This window comes from Thamnophis elegans, chromosome 7, assembly GCF_009769535.1.
Source record: "Thamnophis elegans isolate rThaEle1 chromosome 7, rThaEle1.pri, whole genome shotgun sequence".
Lineage (NCBI taxonomy): Eukaryota > Metazoa > Chordata > Lepidosauria > Squamata > Colubridae > Thamnophis > Thamnophis elegans.
Window position 1 is genome coordinate 47,183,080 of NC_045547.1, and position 22,192 is coordinate 47,205,271.

Below are 22,192 nucleotides of genomic sequence, written 5' to 3' on the forward strand. Positions count from 1 at the left end.
AATTAATCTCTACAGCTGTACATTCAGTCCATAGATGTACCCTTATTCATATTAAAACAAAGTATTCTGCTAATAATTTTTACATTCATTAGTATATTTCTCATGTCTAAATAAATTTTCATTCAATCTCCCAACCCCTTCTTGATTGCATCACCCCTCCCAACTCCATCCAAACTGGGTTATGAACTGATGAAACTCTGGCACATATCTTTATCTTCTTCACCCTAGAAAACAAATCATTGGTAATTAGTTGAATGTTGTTTTTTTAATTGTTGATCCATTCGTCTGGTAATCACATGGTTTTGACTTTGTTCCTTGGCGCCTTGTATTTCTGAGGAAGAGAGATGATCTGTCAGCCTCTGCTTTGCTGTTGCTTCGGTTGCCATGAAACAGGGAGGGGGGCATGGTATTTGGGAGGGGTTACTCATTGTGCTGGAGGATGGTTCTGGAGTTCACCGGCTGATCGGACTACGCATGCGTGGGAGTTTCCCGCCAGGACTAACGGCACCGACATTCCATCTTTATGATTTTGAAGTTATCTCACACCTGACACTTGGAAGAATTATGATTGGTCTGGAACTGTGATGCCAAGGGGTGGGGAATGGGCTATTCTATATATCAATCGCTTTCGCGCCTAAATATTCAGATTTCGCTTCGCTATGCCTTTAATCATTTTTAATTAGTAAAAGTACACTTGATTTCCACACATGGAGTCTTGTGGTCTTTCTTTCCTAATTAATTAATGGAGAGGTGCTGACAGTATCCATCCTTGTTGATAGTTGTGTAGTTTGCTGTCTATCTTGTCCTTCTTGTTCTCTTTCTCTAGGTCCAGGTGGAGCAGGATGTCCGGCCTTCAAGATATTATGGTAAAAGTCTCGAGCTTCCCCTACTGATTGAAGACGGTATCTTTGCCCCTCAAAGATGAATGATAGTCCAACTGGTGCCTCCCATCTGAACTGTAGCTGACGATTTTTAAGCTCTTCAACTAAAAAAACATAGTCTTTCCTGGATCTTAACATTTGAGGTGGTATCTCTTTCAGAACAATCACTTCCTGATCCCCAATTTGAATTTAGTTTTATAGGACTCTTGCAATATCATATTCCTCATGTCTCTTGTAATAAAGTAAATCACAATGTCCCTTGGGAACTGCTTCTGTTTCGCCAGCCAGAAGTTAGGACAACAAACCTTATCAATTTGCCAATTATAATTTCCCCCTGGCCTTCCCAAGAGATTATCAAAGGCTTCTGAGAGAATCTGTTTCAAATTCTCCTGACTGTTTTCATGCAGACCTCTTATTCTTAAAGCAAACTCCATTTGTCTATACTGTAGCATAATAATTTCTTTTTCAGCATTTCCAACTTTTTGTTGCACCACGTCTATTTTCGATACCATATTAGTCTTGGCATCATTAAGATCTTCTAATCTGTCTTCAATTTCTGAGATATTCTGTTAACGAATTAACAACCCCCAGGATATCATCCCTGATCTTTCGAACCCGAGTCTCAAATTTATCAGACAGATCTTTATGCGCAACCAATATCTCCTCCTTAAGTTTTATTTCCATCGTAGCTGCAAAATTTTTAAATGCCTCGGCCAGCTCCTTCTGAAAAAATTCTTTAGTCAGTAGCTCGCCTGTGGGGGAAGGAAGTGGAGACTGTGGTTTTGTGCCAGGGACAAATGAACTTTTGGAGCCGGGGAGGGGGGGGTTGCTTAAAAGCCATTCCAGGTCTTAATCTTCTTCAACCAATTAATAAGTCTGTGCTAGTCAGTTGTGCAGCTGTTCCTGATTAACTTAGTATTAAATCACTCCTTCCCTTTGAAGTTTTAAACTCCGTAGAAATTCAAAACTCGAGCAGTGTTACGAAGCTGCTCGGTGCCATTTTGAGTATCTCTTTAGAAAGCAAGATATCAGAAGGAATTCTTGTAAAAACAAAAACTGAAGCTAAGAATTGATACAAACAATTAAAAATCCATATGTACGGGGTCCGCTCATCTTGGAATCAATAAATCAAGTTTTGTTCTGAGGATTTGAGTGTTGCTTTGAGCTGCTAATGCAGCTGGAATTCCTGGCACGGAGGCAATTCTCCCGTCGGCTGGCCTCCCCCCCTCCCAGAATAGCAATAGCAATAGCAATAGCAGTAGACTTATATACCGCTTCATAGGCCTTTCAGGCCTCTCTAAGCGGTTTACAGGGAGTCAGCATATTGCCCCCAACAATCTGGGTCCTCATTTTACCCACCTCGGAAGGATGGAAGGCTGAGTCAACCCTGAGCCGGTGAGATTTGAACCGCTGACCTGCTGATCTAGCAGTAGCCTGCAGTGCTGCATTTAACCACTGCGCCACCTTGGCTCTAAACAATCTGCGAGAATTGGCTGGCACAATGCCTGGCAGAAAGCTCACCTTATCTTCTGGCCCGAAGAAAAAGGTAAACAAGCAGTCAGATGGCTGATGGATGGCTCATCTGACAGTTAAACGTGTCCAAGATTCTGGAGCCGAAACAATCAGCTCCCATCAGCAAGCAATCTCAAACCGGAAGCCTGTAATATCTGTTTTTTTTAATGTTGTACGCCACCCTGAGTCCTTGGGAGAAGGGTGGCATATAAATCCAATAAACCAAACCAAACCAAACCAATCAGAATTTTGTAAAGTGAAGAATGTGCAGTTTTATTTAGAATAAGGACTAATATACAGTTAGTCCTCAGCTTACGACAGTAATCAAGCTCAGAAGTATGGTCTTAAGTCATTACAATTATTAAGTATATTTGACACAAGCATACTAGTTGTGCCAATGTCAGTATATAAAGCAGTACTTCTATAGCTCTCAGTCTTTTTGTCACTTTCCTCTCCAGAAGATTGATGGATATTTAAAATTGCTAAATGGACTGAAAATTTAACTATCTCAATTTGTCATGACTCTTGACATGACCACACTCCATTTTATGACTTTTTTTACAGCAATTGTTAAGTGAATGCTGTGGTGTCATGGATTTGCCCCCAGACCTCTCTCCAGAAGTTTGGAGGAGGAGGAGAGTTTGAATTGACAGAGGAAAGCACGGAGCCGTGTGTTGTTCTGAATCAGAGCTTGGAGAGTGATAGCCTGACAGAGCAGCCTCAGCTGGGTCAATTGGATGAGGGACAGGATGAAACTGAGCAAGGTGAGCCGCAGCTGGAGTGAGTTGACCACTAGGCTTCAGGTGAGGACTGGGAGCAACTGCTGACAGTTAATGATGAGGAGGAGAGAGAGCCCACGCCTTTTCCCAATCAGAGGATTCATAGAGTGGAGAGGAGACAGGTGCAATGCTGGTCAGCTAGCTCAGTGGTCTCCAACCTTGGCAACTATAAGATCTGTGGACTTCAACTCCCAAAGTTCCTCAGCCAGCAAAGCTGGCTGAGGAACTCTAGGAGTTGAAGTCCACAGGTCTTAAAGTTGCCAAGGTTGGAGACCACTGAGCTAGACTATTCACAAGGAGGCAACCTCGCCCCTCATGAAGAGCTGCACCAGTGTTGCCTACTTAATCCCACCCTGGGGACTTGAGCATTGCTGGAGCAACATGCCCAGTTCTTTGCCTTCTATGCTCGTGCTGTGTATCCTGACCCATTTGACTCGTATATGCCCCTTGGACTTGGTTTACTCACTGACTCTTGTTGTGCTAAGCTCAGAATCCAAAAACTGAAAATGGTGCTTTCTGAAGACCTATTTGGGGGTTTGAGTAAACAGCTTTAGAACGTGTGTGTGTAGCAGCATATATGATCATTAAATGAACACAATGGTTGTTAAGCAAATCTGTTTTATCCAATGGGTATATTTTTGCCCAAAACCAAAAATAAATGCCAGAAACAGGCATAAACCAACACAAATTGTGGTTATGTGACTGCAGGTCATTGCAAATAGCCATAAAAGACATGCCAGTTGTCAACATTCATAATGCAACCACATGACCTGTGGAGGGAGTGCGGCCATCAAAAATTTGAAATTCAGTTTTAAGTACTTTTGGGGGGGGGAGTCTCTCATAATTTCTCACTTTGGGAATTTATATTCTGGAGAATCTAATTACATTTCCTAAAGTAAACAGTTCTGTTTTGATATTTCTACTAAATTATTCAAAATTTTGTGGGCTAAAATTTTTGTAATATCTTATTTTTACAATAAATATATTATTCTCAAATAGTTTAGTTTTTAATAGTGAAGTAGCAATTAGCAAGTACTTTCCTCCTCCTACAGATGATACTTTTTACTATATTGCTCAGTTTTCTATTGTATTCCTGTTTCTCAGTTGGGGAAAACTCTTTTCTGAAATACTAGAACAATTAATGGCAATCAGTGTAGATTTGTGCCAAACTGGAAAGACTAATGGCATGACGCAGGGAAAGCTGTTCTCTGTGAAGTTGCCACTTCTGGTCTCCTTATCCTACAGTGCCAGGTAAATCTAAATAATATTCTTCAAATGATCTCAAAATTATAGCTAATAATGAAAATCTACTGAAAATAATACTGCATTCAGAAACTGTATAATGTAGAATTTAACTGTGATATTGAAACCTTTGTATATAATATCAGTACTAGCAACTTTTGAAAATGTTATAAAATATATAACATAATATATTAACATAATATGTTAAAATAACATAACAATATATTAATATATATATATAAAGTATATTATATTAAGAATATTATATTCTAAACAATATATAAATTAACAGTTTAGATAGCACTTGTATACAGAACTTAAAATGGTGCAGCTTATTATAAACATTGATGTCACATATTTGTATATCATTATGTATATTCACAATTAGTACTCACAATTATGTAAGGCATATTCATACCAAAATAAAGAAACAGATTAGACAGGAATTGCACAGTTTCTGTACAGGAACTTTCTTGGGAAATACATACTATATTAAGCGCATATTGTGATATAATAGGACATCAATATGCAGAAAACAAAATGCAGCCTACCATTACTTGATTAAAATTTCTATGCTGCAAGAAAATGCAATTAGAAGTGAAAGCAAAAAGACCAGACAGCAGTAGCCATTTTTCTCAAGAAAAATATGATTTACTTTGACATAAACACATTAGCTGTGCCAATGTTAGTATATAAATCAGTATTGCTATAGCTATGAGTCTTTTGTCATTTTCATCTACAGAAGATTGATGGACATTTAAAATTGCTAAATGAACTGAAACAATTTAACTACCAAAATTTCTCACGAGTCTTGTTTAGTGAAAATATAAATATACTACATAAAAGTATTAAAAACAGCTAAGATTTTGAGAAAAGGTAAATCTTTTTTGTGAATTACCCAGGGATTTCTTTCAGATTTGTTGGCAACGAATTACATCGCTTCCAGAAAATATTATAAATAAAGCATACATAGTCCTTAATGGAACAGCTACATGATGCTGTGATACTCTTTTAGGAGGAGTCATGACTATTTTTTTTTAAAGAAATAGCAACTTGAAAATCATATCTTTGTTCATTCAGTTCTTAAAAGTATAATCTGGATATTAGAAACAAATTACCTTGAGAAAAACATGTTCGGCTTCTTAACTATGAGCATCGTATACAATTAATTATAATCAGCTAACTGAATTCATGCATAACTCTTTTAAAAATTAATTTGTGTTTAATATGGTATAATGCAATCAAATACAAATATAGATCTGTCTTGTCTTCAATGCCCCAGAAACAGGCATGAACATAGTAAATGAATCTATGCAGGACAATTGCTTTATTTAATATTTACAGGGATTTTAGAAATGCTATTCGACTATCATATCTGCTAATGAATTCTATTTTGATAGTTTCATATTGTAATTATGGCTACATAATTATAAATTCATTCCTACAACCTATTTGTCCTGGATCTGAGTATACTTTTTATAGTGTTGACAGTCTGCTATTGAGGCTGAGTGAAGCCAGATCAAAGAGATCTGGAAGCAAAGAGTTATTTTCCAGTGGAAGATTCAATAACATCTCTATGCAAATATCATGCATCATATGGAGGAGAATCCTGAGAGAAGATGGTGATCTGTAGAGATTCAATAAGCTCATTTCAGGACCACCCCACTCCTATCTGGCCGAGGGATACAGCCTGTCCCGTTCCATTCGATCCCGTTCCCTTTTTGTTTTTAATTAATCAAATATCAATGCTATAGAAGTAAGACTTCCAATAGGCTGATATTTCCAAATATACAATCAGGCCACAGGTTGGGAGGAGGATTGTCTCTTGAAAAGATAGAAAAATCCTGATAACTTGCTTGTCATATTTTAATACACATACACACCCTGGGCTCACATTAGCATGCTTGTGGGATTTTCTGTTTCCATGTTAAATATCTTTGCTGATTTTTGGTTACTGGAAAGAAAAAAATGGCAATGGGCATGCACAAAATGGCATTATATTTCCTTTGTCTTTTCTCTATATGCATAATGGAAAAGACATATGCTACTTTTCCCAGTCATAAAGGGAGAAGAAAATAGTGGGTCTGTGTGGAGGGGGTGGGCTGCTGTCCACACAGCACTTGTTTTTCTAAAATGGGAGAAAGTAGCACAGAGCTCTCTCCCAATGCAAGTGCTGTTTTATTTTCCCCAGTCTAACAACAACCAACCATTGCACAGAAAGTAATACATATTAACTTTTGTGCAGGTAGCAATTGTAGTGGTCTTGCAGCAAGAGGCATGAGAAAAAGACCACTCAGGGATAGGAGGAAAACACATCGATGTATGCGTGTGGAAGAGCCCACATGTTTAAATTTCTGAGGTATTGAGAACAGCCATGCGCTGATGGAGTGAAGTTGAATCTCTCCTTGTATCATGGGATGACACACAGAGGCAGTCTTACTCTATTTCATCTCCAGATTCAGCCCCTGATGCATAGAATCTATTCTATAGTTTCCTCTTTGGCAATTTAAGAACTGTGTAGTTAATTCGTATTGCCACTCTTTTAAAAAGCTAAATATTCACTGGTAATTTCTCAAGATAACAAAGTCAGAGGTAGTGAACTATGTAAAACGGATGTTTATGTCCAGGAAAAAAAAAACTACTAAAAGAGCAAAAAAGATTTTAAAGTGAAAATATTTTTAAAATAATTTAGTACTCATTAAAGGTTTGGCAATTTCTGATTTAATAATTACATATCTCCTTTCATGCTCTCTTTGATCATCCACAACAAATATGTTTGCAAATTAGCAAATTCACACAACTTGGGTTTTAGGTGAACAGATCACGGTGGAAGATACTCCTGAAGTTAACTAAGACTCCCCCCCCCTCCGGCAATATAACTAATGATCACAAAACTTGCCCTTCTTTCTTCCAAGAAACCACTTCCAGGAAAATGTTTTTTCTGTTTTAAAAGAAACAGATACAGCATATGTCACTGAGAAACAATAGAGTGGTTGGCACCAAGGACTGCTTTTCTCGCCAACGTGCTCGTTCTGTCCTCTGCGAGTTTAGCTCTTTCTGTTCTCGAGATGAGTTGAACCACCTTCCTGACAAAGCAGGAGAGAATATTACTCAAGCAATTGCACCTAAATCGTCGCGACGTCCCGCGAGGCTTTATCCAGAAAAGACACCAGCTATGAAAACACCAGTCCCGGAGACCCCTTTCCAGCCAGCAGCCATCCCCCTGACCTCAGCGGTCCTTCGAGAAGTACCGGAGGAGCTCGCCAGGGGGCTCTGTGGGCCAGCGCGAGAAGGACGCGACTCCTTCGGAAGCAACTTCTCTCTGCCGGCTTTACCGGCTTCACGTAGGCGAGCCTAGGCAATCCCGAAGATGCCCTTCGGTGGGCAGCCGTTCTTGTAGTCATGTCCGGCAGAAGCAAAAGTGGGGAAGCTGCGAGGTGCAGTGCTGCGCGCTCAGGTACCGAAGAAAGGACCGAGTGCGGTATGTTCTAGACTGCAGGGGTCTCCAGCCTTGTCAACTTTAAGCCTGGCGGACTTCTGGGAGTTGAAGTCCACCAGGCTTAAAGTTGACAAAACTGGCTGGGGAATTCTGGGAGTTGAAGTCCACCAGCTTAAAGTTGACAAGGTTGGAGAGCCCTGTAATCTAGAGAAGATGGTGTGTTTTATTTGTTTGCCTATTTTTCAAATAAAAAATTAATATCTTTAAATTGACTTAAAATTGGCTTAGGTGGTATTATTTGCTATCCCTAATACTCTGGACACTATTACTGTTAATAAAAAGGAAACCATGACAGTGTCTTGCTTTGAATGTATTCTCTTTTGGGAAAATAATTGTCACAGACATTCCTGAGACAGTTATTTTCTAGCTTTCTCCAAGGGAGGGACATGATAAAGAAATACAAGAACATTCCACGTCCCATTATATTCCTATTTTTTAATTAATCTTTGTTAAATTAATGTCTGCGCAGTTTTTATTTCAATGGCTTAATTGTGAGGTAGAGTCATTGCTTATAAAAAAAAGAGTATTTCGGTCTCTGCATATGCAGTAGATCTCACTTTTTGTTTTTAACTCTAGCACTGAAATCTAGATAGAGTTCTCAACGGTTTACTTATCAGTGAATCAGTGTCATGTTTTTATGTGAAATAATATGGTTTTTTTTCCATTTAATTATTGTATTCAAATATTGGTAGAAAAAAAACAAGCAGCCAAAAAATAACTTGATTATGCAAAGATATTTTGCTGCTGCAAAGAAACCAATGTTACTTACATCCCAAATCAAATGCATAATAATCTAAATCAGCCAACGGACTTTTTCACATTCAGTATAACAACATCATAAAACATCCACAGGATGTCTGACTCTTCCAAACATTTAACAGTAATCAATTATTCCTTTTAATTTCATGTTATACACTGTATGCTGCCTGAGCTAATAGTGTTACCCTGTTTAATGGTACAGTCAGCCCATCATCTCTTGATCTCAAGGTGCTTCCATTGGTTCTCCTTGTCTTTCTTCACATTAATTAGTCTTTCCAAATGGGAAGCCCTCTCTATCTGTTGGAAGTCAGTCAACACATAATAATGGAAATCTGGAGGACATGGGAATCAAGAAGATCATGTCTTCAGTTCATTCTTTGGTTACTCTCTGTAAATGTTTCCTGTATATTTTGATCTGGATATACTCAAAGAAATATTCTTCATGGAAAAGCCAGATCATTTTGTCAATAGTTCCCCCACCACTACATATCTCAATTGAAAGAGAAATCTATTTGGATGGATATATCTCATGGTGAATCATAAAATACCTCATCATCTTAGTTGCTCTTTGCACTTTTTTCTAAAGTCTCAACATATTTTTGGTAATGTGACCAAAAACTGAATGCAGAATTCCAGGTATGGTCCTACTAAGGATGTATTTTATAAGCTCAGATGGAGAACCGAAGAAATAGCATGCTCTTTAGAGCGATTTGGACGGTAAGCAAACTGAAGCAAGTCAAAAGCTAGAGGGAAGCTGGATACAATAATGTCCTTTATCAGCCTCTCAAAACATTTCATATGGATGGATGTAAGTGCAATAGGACAGTAATAATTAATACCCATAACTTTTGGCACTGACAAAATAATATCAGTCTTAAAACACCAGTGACCACTGCCTATTGCAATGAAAGATTGAAAATATCTGTAAGAACACAAGCCAACTTGTCTGCACATTCTCTAAGAACACACCCAGGGATCTTATGTGGGCTTGCTGCTTTCCTAATGTTAACTTTCCACAATGTCCTCCGGACAGAGATAACATCAAAACTTAAGTGTTTGCTCATCAAGATGGGACACAGCTTTCATCGCAGGGGTGCTATTTAATGCCTTGCATCTTCCAAAAAATGTGTTCAGCTCATTTAAAAAGTCTGGGTCACCGTTACAATACGATGGAGCCACCTTGTAGTCTGTAATGGCCTGGATGCCGTGCCATATACGTCTAGTGTTTGTTGGGTCCTGAAAAAAGTTCTGAACTTTTTGACAATGGGCTTGCTTTGCTTTTCAAATTGGCTTTGGCAGTCCTAAGTGCCAGAATATTGCCAAATTTAAAAGTCACATTCTGTGCTTTCAACATCTTGTGAACCTCATATATCCATGTTTTTCATTAAACCTCACAACAATGTTTTTAAGGACACCGACATCCTCAATGCACTTTTGAATATAGGCAGATACAGTGGTGGCACACTCCTTTACATTTATAGGTTGGTTATGTTACTGCTTCTTTAAACATACCCCGATCCGTGCACTCAAGGAAATCTTATAATGCTTCTATAGCTCCCTCTGCCCAAACCCTCATCTGCTTCACCTTTATAATAATACAGTGGGCCGTAGGGAACTGTTGAAAACATTGCACAGAATGTTGAGACTTGGTGGTCTAGAGTGGCATCAAGGACTATGTGTAGCATCTTGCCACACCTACAGAAGGGCTAAATCTCACCACCAGAAGCCAGCAAGACTGTTACAACCCTTCCCTGGTCTCCCTGGATTTTATTACTGATCTACCCCCAGTCTGTGGCTATACATTCATACTAGTTGTAGTGAATCTTTTTTCCAAGTGGCTCACTTCATCCCTTCCAAGGGATGAAACAGCTCAACCTTTTTTGGACCACATCTTTTACTATAGAGCAAGGGTGTCAAACTCAAGGCCCAGGGGGCGGAACTAGCCGACAGGGTGCTTAGATCCAGCCTGCGAAGGACTGGCCCGTTGTGTTCCTGCCAGCAAAAATGGAGCTTGCGAGGGCCATGGGCAGCCCTCCCAAGCTCTGTTTTTGCTGGCTGGGTTGCAGGAGGCCATCACAGTCAAAAATGGAACTTGGAGCCTGTTTTCACTGGCAGAGTTCTCGGGCCACCACAAGCACCCCAGACACAAGTGACGTTGAGCTAGCCATGCTCACTCTGACCCCTGAGGTCAAACACAACCCTGATGTGGCCCTCAATGAAATCGAGTTTGACACTCCTGCTATAGAGGCATGGTGTCCAGGTAAATCTCCAACAGGGGCAGTCAATTTGCCTCCAAGTTTTGGGGGGCTCTGTTCTATCTATGTTTGCTTAACTTTGGGCAACCACTGAGCCATGAATGGTGAGGCTGAAAATATTAACAAGATGCTCCAGTAATACAGCCAAGAAAACTCACCTTCACTGTTACCCTTACCCTTTTCCTATAACACATTAATTGCTACGACCTCCTTTTAAGCTTTGTGCTGAACACATCTGAGAGTCTTAACAGAGAATCTGAGAGAGGAAGGTTCCATCCCAGGAGCTACAGAATTTTTGCAAGAGCAGTTTGCTGCCCAAACCCTGTTGAAACAGCAGCTGGAACAGACAAGCAGTTGTGCAAGAAGGCCGTTTACACCCATCAACAGGAAGGATAACTGAAGGAGACAAAGTCTACCATATTTTACAGAATATAAGATGCACCGGAGTATAAGATGCAGCAAGGTTTTGAAGAGGCAAATTAAAAAAAATTTTTTTTGCACTCTGCAAACCTCCCCAAAACGGCCCGTTTTTTTGTGAAAATGTGCCCGTTTTTTGTAAAAATTAAAAAAGGCATGGATAGCCTTTAGGAGGCTCATAGAGTGCTCCTGGGGGTGGGCAAAACTGAGCAAAAATCAGCCAGTTTTTCACTCATTTCTACCCTTCGCAGCCCCCAGGAGCACTCTGAAAGCCTCCTACAAATTATGCACAGCCATTTTAGTGAAGGAGGCAGGGTTTTGGGAGGCAAAAAATGCTGTATTCAGTGTATAAGACACTCACAGATTTTCAGCCTCTCTTTTGAGGGAAAAAGGTGCACCTTATACTCCAAAAAGGGAAGGCATGTTTTAAAGATCCTTAATGGAAGAAGGGGAGGGTTCTTTTGAAGGGGAGGTGATGCAGGAGAGAGACTGGCAGAGTTCAAGGCATAAGTTTAATTCTTACATAGTCACAAAAGAATGAAAATCAACCCACTCCTCCCCAATGCCAATTAGACTTATCCAACCAATGTTGCTTGTTAGTTGAGAAGTTAGTTCTGCAGAGGATTTCAGCAACAAATCAGTTAAATTGAACTTTCATGTGTGAACCTGGTTTCTCACACCTAATAGGAACTGTTTCACTACTTCAATATCTCCATTAAGAATTCTAAGGCTGGTTGTTGTTCTTGTAGTTTTGTCTTTTTTATATTTAATTTTAGTTCCATTTTTTCACTGTATTCTTTGACGTTTATAACTAGAGCTTACTGGGTCTTTTGCGTTTTTTACTATCAGAGTAGGTCATCAGTATAATGCTGATTATTGATGTTTCTTTCTCTGGTTTTAATGTTATACTACCATATAACATCCTAATTTTTGGTTCAATTTATATTAAATGTTATATAATAACTCCCCCCTTCATTAAACCAGGTGTGGGTGTGGCCAACGCATGATGCATCAGGGCTGCGGGCCGCAAGTTTGACATTCCTGTTCTAGAGAATATTTTTGTCCAAGTTCCCAAAATAGGGATGGTATTATCAAATGACCCTCAAAACAAATTTAGAGGGCAAAACATAATTGACCTCTGAAAATTTCTCTCATGGAAGCCATTTGTGTCTTGTCAGCCAACGTTCTTTCTAAAAAGCACAAAAAAGACCTAATTTTTGCTACCCAGCCAAAATCTTATTGATGTCAATGGGAATATTGACTCCATGAAGATTGAAAGCATTATTTTGCCTACTGTGAGGTCCTCATAAATTTTTGTCAGTATTGTGTAAAGCAAGAGTAGCAAAATTAACTTTATTGGAGCAGAACTGTTCTTTCAATTAGCTTGAATCTGGCACATCTGGAGTATAATGGTAATAAGGAAGTGTCTGAATTCATATACCTTTTAAATTACCTATTTCTGTATAAAAATATAATGAGTCAGTCATGTGAACTATTCTGTTTTATCCTGCAAACATTCATTTCCAATCAGAATATGGCTATAACTAATACATTTTCTTGTACTATGGGCAAATACATTATTTTTCTTTAAAACCCATATTCCTGTCTATATATTTTTTTAAAAATGTTCCAGCTTTGTAGGGAATTAAATGTTAACCAATTGTTACAATAGAATATTTTAGCCAAAGTGTTTTAAATGTACAACTTTACAACATCTATAAAAATAAAACCATAAAAGTGAAAAATTTGTTTTGAACACATCTGCCAATGATAAGGGTATTCAATTAAATGTATCATACAGCAGAGAAGCAAAAATTGTTCCTGGGATGTAGCCAGGAAAATCCTTTGACATTTTGATAACTTCATGTGGTCTTGATCAAGCAGTTCGTAACTTTAGAAAATCCCAAACCAAAAAGAGTAAAAGTAGTATACTCAATACATCAAAGAACCATTAGTTGGATTTTGTATGTGAAGAATCAGCCCTAAATTATGGGTAGTCCTTGTTGAACAACCACTCAATTAATTCAGCGACTGTTCGAAGTTACAATGGCACCTGACTGATGAGTCTTCAAAATTACACTCTTCACAGTGTTCCTGTAGTCATAAAATTGTAATTTGGAACATTGCAACCAGCTTGCAATTACAACATCACAACAGTCAGCATGATCATATGATATCCCACTTTGCAATCACATTGCACTTCAATGGGATTGTCAGTCCCAATTACCAGTGTAAAGCAAAGACTATCTGTATGGTGTTAAGAGCAGCTTTAAAAAGCTTTCAAACTGGGCTATCCTATTCTGTTGAAAACCTTCAGTACCATTGATCATGGTATTCTTCTGAACTGTTGGGTCCATGGAACCAAAAATGACACAAGGAGTTACTTCAGAGTATCGTGTCTCTGCTCTGGACTACCCAAGTGATGCTATCAAGGTTGCTTCCCAGTACCTGGAAACTCTAAATATCTGGATGGGGAAAAACACATTTCAGCTCAACTGTAGCAAAACTGAGTGGCTGTGGAAATTTAAAGTTTGCTCAGATTTGTAGATCCTCAATTGGTAACAAGCAGAGTTGGTGCACAATATGTGTGTCTGTGGAGGGGAAGAGGGTTCCCCTGTTTTCATTGCTCTTGCACAAGAAGAAAATGACAGCTTGGCCAGGATAGCTTTTGCAAAATCCCATTTAGTGCATAAATTACTCTTGTTTCTGGATGAGGAGATTTTGCTCATGGTCACTATGTCTTAGTCACAGCCTGGTTAGGACTATTACAATGTGTGCTATGTAGAACTGCTCTTGAAAAGCACTGCACTGTGTTCCAGTAAGCTTCTGAGTTCAATTCAAGGGGCAAGGTTTCCAGTTTTAAAATCTTGCAGAGTCAGGTTACCTGTAGAACCTCCTGTCTCCAATGGTTTTATTATGTCTTGGCCAGGTAGACCCAGGCTAGGTCCCTTCTGTGAAACAATGTCATATCTTAGGACCAAGAATTGTACTTTTGTCACAACATCCACCCTACGAAACAGCTCTCACCCAAAATTTAAATGATATCAAGTCTCTCAGCCTTCTAGGCCTGAGTTTTTTCTCAGACTTTGCGCCAGGATATTATTGGAACCCACTAAGTAAACTATGCTCTGTTCTGTGTTGTATGACAGTTTTGTGAGTAGACTGTTTTATGAGAAGATTTGTTTTCTAAAGAATTGCTTTATAGCTTTTATGTTGTTTTATGTTGTCTATGTGTTTTCTTAGCCACCCAAAGTTATGTAGTTAAGATAGACAGGCAAATAGATTAAGCAAATTAATAATAATTTTGATCAGCAAAAATGGAGCAGCATGGAACAAATGCCTAATTCTTACAGCTGGGTTTAGATAATTTTCTACTCTTCCAATCATAATCTACCAACAGATCTTTATTATTGTAATCTACAATAACTGTGTACATTTAGTAAAATTTATTAAATAAAATATTTCAAAATATTTTCTTAAAGCCACTATGCAAAGGCTAAATTATGGGTTAATATTATTAATTATATAACATTTGAAAATAGATAAGGCTGACAGAGAAAGGGAAAACCATTTCTGGTTACTAATATTATTGACTGATAGGAGCCATCCAATTTTTGAAATTTTTCTCCTAATGTTCCCATCTAGCTGGTTATAAATAGGAAACAAAAAATCCATTTATTACCCAGGATCAATTAAAAATTTCCACACAGCTATATAAATCAGGTAGTCCTCAATTTACAACAGTTCAGTTCAAAGTTAAACACAGCACTGGATGTGACTTATGACAGTTTTTCAACACTTATGACTAATGTGGCATTTCCAAGGTCATGTGATCAAATTCAGAGGCGTTGGCAACTGACTCATATTTATGACGGTTGCAGTGTCCCAGGGTCATGGTGACCCATTTTGAAACTTTCTGACAAGCAAAGTCAATGGGGAAAACCAGATTCATTTAATAACTTGTGTTCCTAACTTAACAACTGCAGTGATTCCCTTAACAACTGTGGCAAGAAAATCATAAAATGGGGCAAAATTCATCTAACAAACATTTCACTTAGCAACATAAATTGGGGCTCAATTGTGGTTAGGGACTCATAGGTTGAGGACTACTTGTGAACTGAATATCTACATCCTTGTTTATAATGTATTGGTCACAGGGATTATAAACATCATGAAAATGTTAAGCGTGTATATGTTTAGTGATTACTGCAGTTTAGTATAAAAGTAAAGTGTTGCCGGTAGGTTAAGTATAAATTGTGGATACTGACCTTACTTTATCCAGTTAGCAAGCAGAGAGTTTCAAAGCCAACTCCTTTCACACACATTTAAAATTGAAGGAAATAATGTCTGGGTGATGAAAAGTTGCTGCAAAAAATGAAGAGTATGAGATTTCAGAGACATGAGATTTTCTTGGTAATCACCATTTCACATAAATCATACTAGGCTCTTAAGTTCAGTACTTTTACCTCATTCCAACTAGGCTGAATGGTGGAACCCTTTGCAAACATCTCATGAGAACTCCAGAGAGAAGCGAAAAACACAGTTAATGAACTCATGGTTCTTTGAAAACCGTTAGAAAAATGACTCTGTGGGGTCAGGATTTCTTCCAAAACATTCACTGGCATAATGCAATTTCAACAATCCCGTTCGGTGAGGGGGATGTCAACATCCTTTTGCCAGAGTTTAAAAGAATGCTGGACTGGCTTTCAAAGCCTGCAATATATCCTACAATACATACATCACATATTCTGAAGAAGATATCATAATTATTAAAGACCCAATTTTGGGGTGACAGCCTCTAAAAATGAGGGCCCAGAGGTACAAATTACTAGACCTTTTGATTTGCATACTTTGCATTATGACAGTATTGTCCTTTAGCTCTGAACGCACATTTCCTCTAGATTAGATTATACATTCTGTACTGTAAATCTAATGATGTGTTAAATTAATATGCTGGTTAGGAAAAATGTCCACATCGACGGTATAAAGTTGATTATCTGACTGCAACACTTTTATTGAATAAATAAAAATGTGATGCAAATTAAAGAGAGAATAACAAATTTCCAAAATATTGTATAATGTTAAGTTTGAATATGCATGTCTTAATCCAATCCTTTACAATATGTAAACAAAGGTTTTAACAAATGTGGCCCATGGTTTATATGACCCTCCATTCATGTGGAGTCTGGTATTCTGTAGTGTTTATTCTCCTTTACTCTTACCCAACATCTCTGTTCCTATATATGTCTATTTAGTATATGTCTCACTGAATTTATAGGGATTATTCTAAATAAGCAGGGGTAACTGCAATCCAGCCCTGGAGTAAATTAGAAAGTTAAAGTCTTCTTTGAGTTCAGCTTCACTGCTGCAGACTGTAAGGATATAGCACCTGGTTTTATTGGATTATATGAGCATGGGGGAGCAGTGGGTAGAATGCATTATTGCAGGCTGACTCTGTCCGCTGCGAAGGCTTCGATCCTAAACAGCTCAAGGTTGACTCAGCCTTCTGTCCTTCTGAGGTTGATAAAATAAGGGATCCAGATTGTTGGGGGCAATATTCTGACTGTGTAAACTGCTTAGAGCAGTGGATGGCGAGCCTTTTTGGCACCATGTGCCACAACCCAGAAGAGGAGCTGCTGAGGGGGCATGTGCACGCCAGAAAAATGAACTTCTGGTTTCAGGTGCATGCATGCGCACCAGCCAGCTAGTTTTCCAGTTATTGCATGCATGCATGCACAACAATCAGCTGCTGGCATGCATGCTACACTGGAAAATGGAAGACTACTCTTCCAGTTCTGGCAGTGCCACACTCATGAGGACAGCTGATCATTGCTCCGTGCATGAGTATCAAACCCCAAAGAAGGAATGGCAATGATGCACATGCCAGCAGACATGGCTCCACGTGCCACTTCGGGCACGCCTGCCATAAGGGTTCGCCATCACAGGTTTAGAGAATGCTGTAAAGCACTATGAAGCGTATATAAATCTAGTGCTTTTGCTATTTCTATATGAAAGTGGTATGCCTTGACTTCATCCAGGATTTTTTTTTTACTTTTTAGTTTGGACCAAAGCCCTGGGGTTTCTGGTGGTTCCAACGAGTGCAAGTCTCTTTCAGATCAGCCAAGTGTGGGAGTAGATGTGCATCTGAGAAGGAGTTGTGGAGGATCTTGGCTTTCCAGCAGGAGGTAGCAGGGAGATTGCCCAGTTCTGAACTGAATGGGGAGGAAAAGGACCCTAGGTTGCCACAATCTGGAATCTCCCATTGTGTATCTATTCGATTAGAAGATTATTGCTTAGTCTGACAAGATTCTGTTTATTAAATATAGGAAAATAAGCAACTGAGTCAACTGGATTTCACTGAGTCGTGTTGAACTTAAGGCCTGACAGTAGAGAGAGAGAGTACAGTTCCTATCTAGTTGTGTGAAAAAGAATCATCTGCATTTTCCCCTATATGTCTAATTTTCTCACATCTCTGACTAATTAAGACAAATAAAATATGTTAATACTTTATAGTTATTCCCTTCTATTAAGAAAGGCCTACATAAAACCATTTATTTCCTTCTCAGTTAAAACTATTATAAAGGATTTTGATGCAACAACGTGGAATTGAAATTAATGGGAATTTATGTGTAGTTGTAACAGTCTTAATCAAATATGGAATTATAATATATAGCATGTTAATATAATTGCTTAAAAGATTAAAACATCTGTAACATAAAATCCTCTTCCTCCCTGAGCGATGTATAAGTTTTAGTTCATTCTTCCTTTTTAATTTTCAATAAGGACAAGAAAGCAAAATAGATAGCTTTGTGGTACTTTTATTGGCCTATCTGAAACAAAGAGGATTTTCTTAAAGGGAACTACATTTTGCAAGTTTCACAGATATTTGAACAATCAAAAACATAGATTTGATACCCAATAAAACATTATTTAAAAAAAGAATAAAGAGATTCAGTCTAGTATATCAATGCATTAAAGTGGAGTTTACTTAAATAATCTTACCCTGAAAATAGATTCTCCACCCCACCCCCTCAAGCTATGCTGGACAAGGATTTCCATGATTCCCAGATAGGACCATGCTTATTGGGGAACACTGAATTATAATCCACCCCAGTGGAACAATTTACATTACTATTTTTTCTGTCCCATGGGCAGAATATACTACATAATATTAGGAAAGTCTTGAATCCTACATATTAAATGAAAAATAAGAATATATATTGATATTTGTACACATGTAGCAGTAGGCAAATTAACTGAGGTATAACATATACTGCTCTAGTTTTTCAGTCCTGAACTGACAAATTACAAATGTAATAACAACATAATTATGTAAACAATTAATGCTCATTTTCATAGATTGCAGGAAAAAATAGATACTCAGACAGCTATAGTTACAATTAGTGTACCAGTTACATAATTATGCATAGGGGATGTGCAAAATAGTCTGTGTTGTGAACTATTTCATACACAGAACATTTAGTTTCGGATGGTGTGTGGAAGCACATAATGTGGTTCTGGACATAATCTGGAAAGCAAATATTTTGTTTTCGTTGCTTCAGCTGAATATTGTCTTTCTCTTGGCGTTGAAGAGTTTCTTTTTATTCTCATATCAGAGACAAAGCAGCAGAAGAGGACATCCATATCCTCAGTGCTATTGGCTTGGATTCTGAGGTGGGATGATCTCGGTGGAATTTGAAACAAAACATCAGGCATTTAGAAAGCAGAAGTTTTAGAAATAGAATAGAAGCACATTAATTTTGTGGAACTCATTTTGACAATTGGGATGGCAAAGAAACTCTGTTACTTTACATCAGTGGTTCCCAAACTTGGCAACTTTAAGACTTGTGGACTTCAACTCCCAGAATTCTCCAGCCAGCTCTGGAGTTGAAGTCCACAAGTTGAAGACCACAAGTCTTAAAGTTGCCAAGTTGGGAACCACTGCTTTACATAATCATTGTTTTTCAATAAGCAACATTGTATTGACACATAGAAACCACATGGATGATGTTTTCCTATTCTGGTTCTTCAACTAACGATGCATCCATCACCCCTGAACCCATTCACATATCTTTTTGCTTTCTTTCCCAGCATTAGAACCTTCTCCAGAAAGCTAGGTTTGGGTATATTAACTAATTAATAAACATAAGACTCAGATCAATCTAGTAATCTGACTTTATAGCAATAGCGTTTAGACTTATATACTGCTTCATAGTGCTTTTATACTTGTACACATGCTTTACAGTGCTTTACAAACCCTCTCTAAGCGGTTTACAGAGTCAGAATATTGCAACCTCCCCCCAATCTGGATCCTCATTTTACCCACCTCGGAAGGATGGAAGGCTGAGTCAACCTTGAGCCTGCTGAGATTTGATCTGCCAAACAGCTGGCAGCCAGTGATCAGCAGAAGTAGCCTGCAGTACTACACTCTAACCACTGCGCCACCACAGCTCATTTATTTACAATACTTTTAAATTATTCAAGTATTATTTAAAAAACCTCCAAAGTAAAGAAATATCACCTTGTGTTTATACTTTTACCTCATATTCAGCATCGTCCAGTGATATTTCAGAATATTAGCTGTGAATAATTTGATCCTGATCTCACTGTAAGATTAACATCTTTTTTGGATATATCAGAAATTAATTTTGGGCTTTATAACATATGAATGTGATCTATTTGACAAGAATTTAGTGACATATCCAAAGTCAAAAGTCAAAGTCCAAGTTCCTACACAAAGGAAAATATTTGGAGAATATAAATATAATTAATTTACAATTTAATATATGTTTGTAATGGCATTTCATCTAGATATGAGTGGTAATATTCTTAGATAGAAAGATAACAGTTTGAAAAATAATGCATTCAAATTTCAATTAATATACTGCAATAAGAAATAGGGAAGTTGCACATTGTTCTGAAGGTTTTATACTTCTCTCATGACAACATGGCTTTCTAAAGCTTATTAATGAGTAAAATATGATATATGGATGCTGCTCCTGGAAAAAAAGAAAAAAAAGTCCTTTGAAATTGAATACACTGTGATTCATCCAGATGCAATGCAGATTTTTCTTAAGTGGAAAGTACTTTTCAAATGATCTTTGTACTTACATGTAGGGAGGAAAAAAAGGAACCACAATTTGGAATGTTAATCCCATAAAGCAGATGTTAACCTGCAATGGTCCAAATCAACATAGACTGTATTTTCTAATCTGAACTTTAAATTTTGAAATGCTAATCATCTATATCTTGAACATAAAAAGAGATACTATGTAAAAAAACCTCATTAAATTACATGAGCAATAGAATATATTAGTGGCCTATTAAATGTATTATTGAAATTATCTCTCAAACTAAACAGCTTATAAGATCTTAAGTAAGCAATTTTGCTATATGCTGCTCTGTTGACATTTTAGGCCATTTTGCTCTATATCTCTAAAGATATGGGTACAGGTTTATGATTTTCAGTTGGGTAAAAAAGCAGTTATTTAGCAGTAACATACCTCTGCATAGTAGTGTACCATAGTGTATAAAAATCATTTCAATTCAAGGTGGTACATGGACCTATTTATTTATTCTACAAAGGTTGGTAGGAAAGCTTTGTAAGAAAGTGCCAGTAGCTAAGCAAAGTAAGTAAATATTTGTAAGTAAGCAAAGAAACTTTCAATAGAATTGCAAAGTATTTTAAAGAGTAAGCAAGTATTTGGAAGATTAAGTAAAGTATTTGAAAGTAAGTAAAGAAACTTATAATAGAGTTGCATGGTCACTCATCCAGTGACTAGCTGCTAAGAGAATGGAATCAACCATCTGGAGACCAGTTGTGAGATTAAGGGAAATGTGTTCCTGGTGTGAAAATTCAGGCTAGGACAGAAAAAGCTGATTTTACTAATCAAACTGATCACTATCACTTTCTTCTGTTTCAATTAGCATAAATGACACCACCAGAAGAGGTCTAGAAGAATATAAAGATATTTTGAAGATCTAGGGGAAGTCAAAGAGTTTGAAGCAATAGTGAATACTGAAGTTCATGGACTGAAGAAGGAACAGAGTGTTCTAGAGGTCAACCACTGACTCAAGGGGTGGTGCATCAAGAAAAGTTTGAAATCCTAAAATGACAAAAATGACCAGAATAAGATCAAGGAGATCCTTAGTCCATGATTGGGAAGATAACAATAACAACAGAAAGTTGACCTTCTTTATTCCTACCATGCAATTGTCATCTTGCAAACTAACAGAGAGGTCCAGCTATCAGATATGCACTATGGAGATCAGGAAAAAAACATCAGATGAAAATAGGGTAGAACTAGATACACATGAAGGGACAATTTTATAAATGATGGTAATAGACGGGATGCTCAACATATTTGCAGATGACACCATGTTGCGGGGATTGCTGACACTTTAGAAGACTAAAGAGATAAAGACACTTCCGAGACTAAAAGTTCAAGGCTCTTGATGGAATAGAATATTGGGCTCAATGTCATGGTTCTACATTTCTGTAGGAAACTCTGGATGCATAGTTACAAATTAGGCAGTACGTATGAGAAGGATCTAAGTGTCCTGATAGACGACAGAATTAAATATGAGATATTGGTGTGCTGCAACTGTCAAAAGAACCAATATAAACTTGGGAATGCATAATTGAGTTATAATGACAAGGTTTCTAGGAAGTTCTGCTCTAAAATTGTACTGGTCAGTCTGCACCCAGAATATTCTACCTTGCTTTGATTACCACAATCCAAAGAGAACAGTAAAGTTCTAGAAAAAGGTCAGAGAAGAGCAACATAGATGGTGAGGGCCTTGTAGCTTAAATTCTGTAAAGAATGGTTAAAGAAACTGAATGTGTTT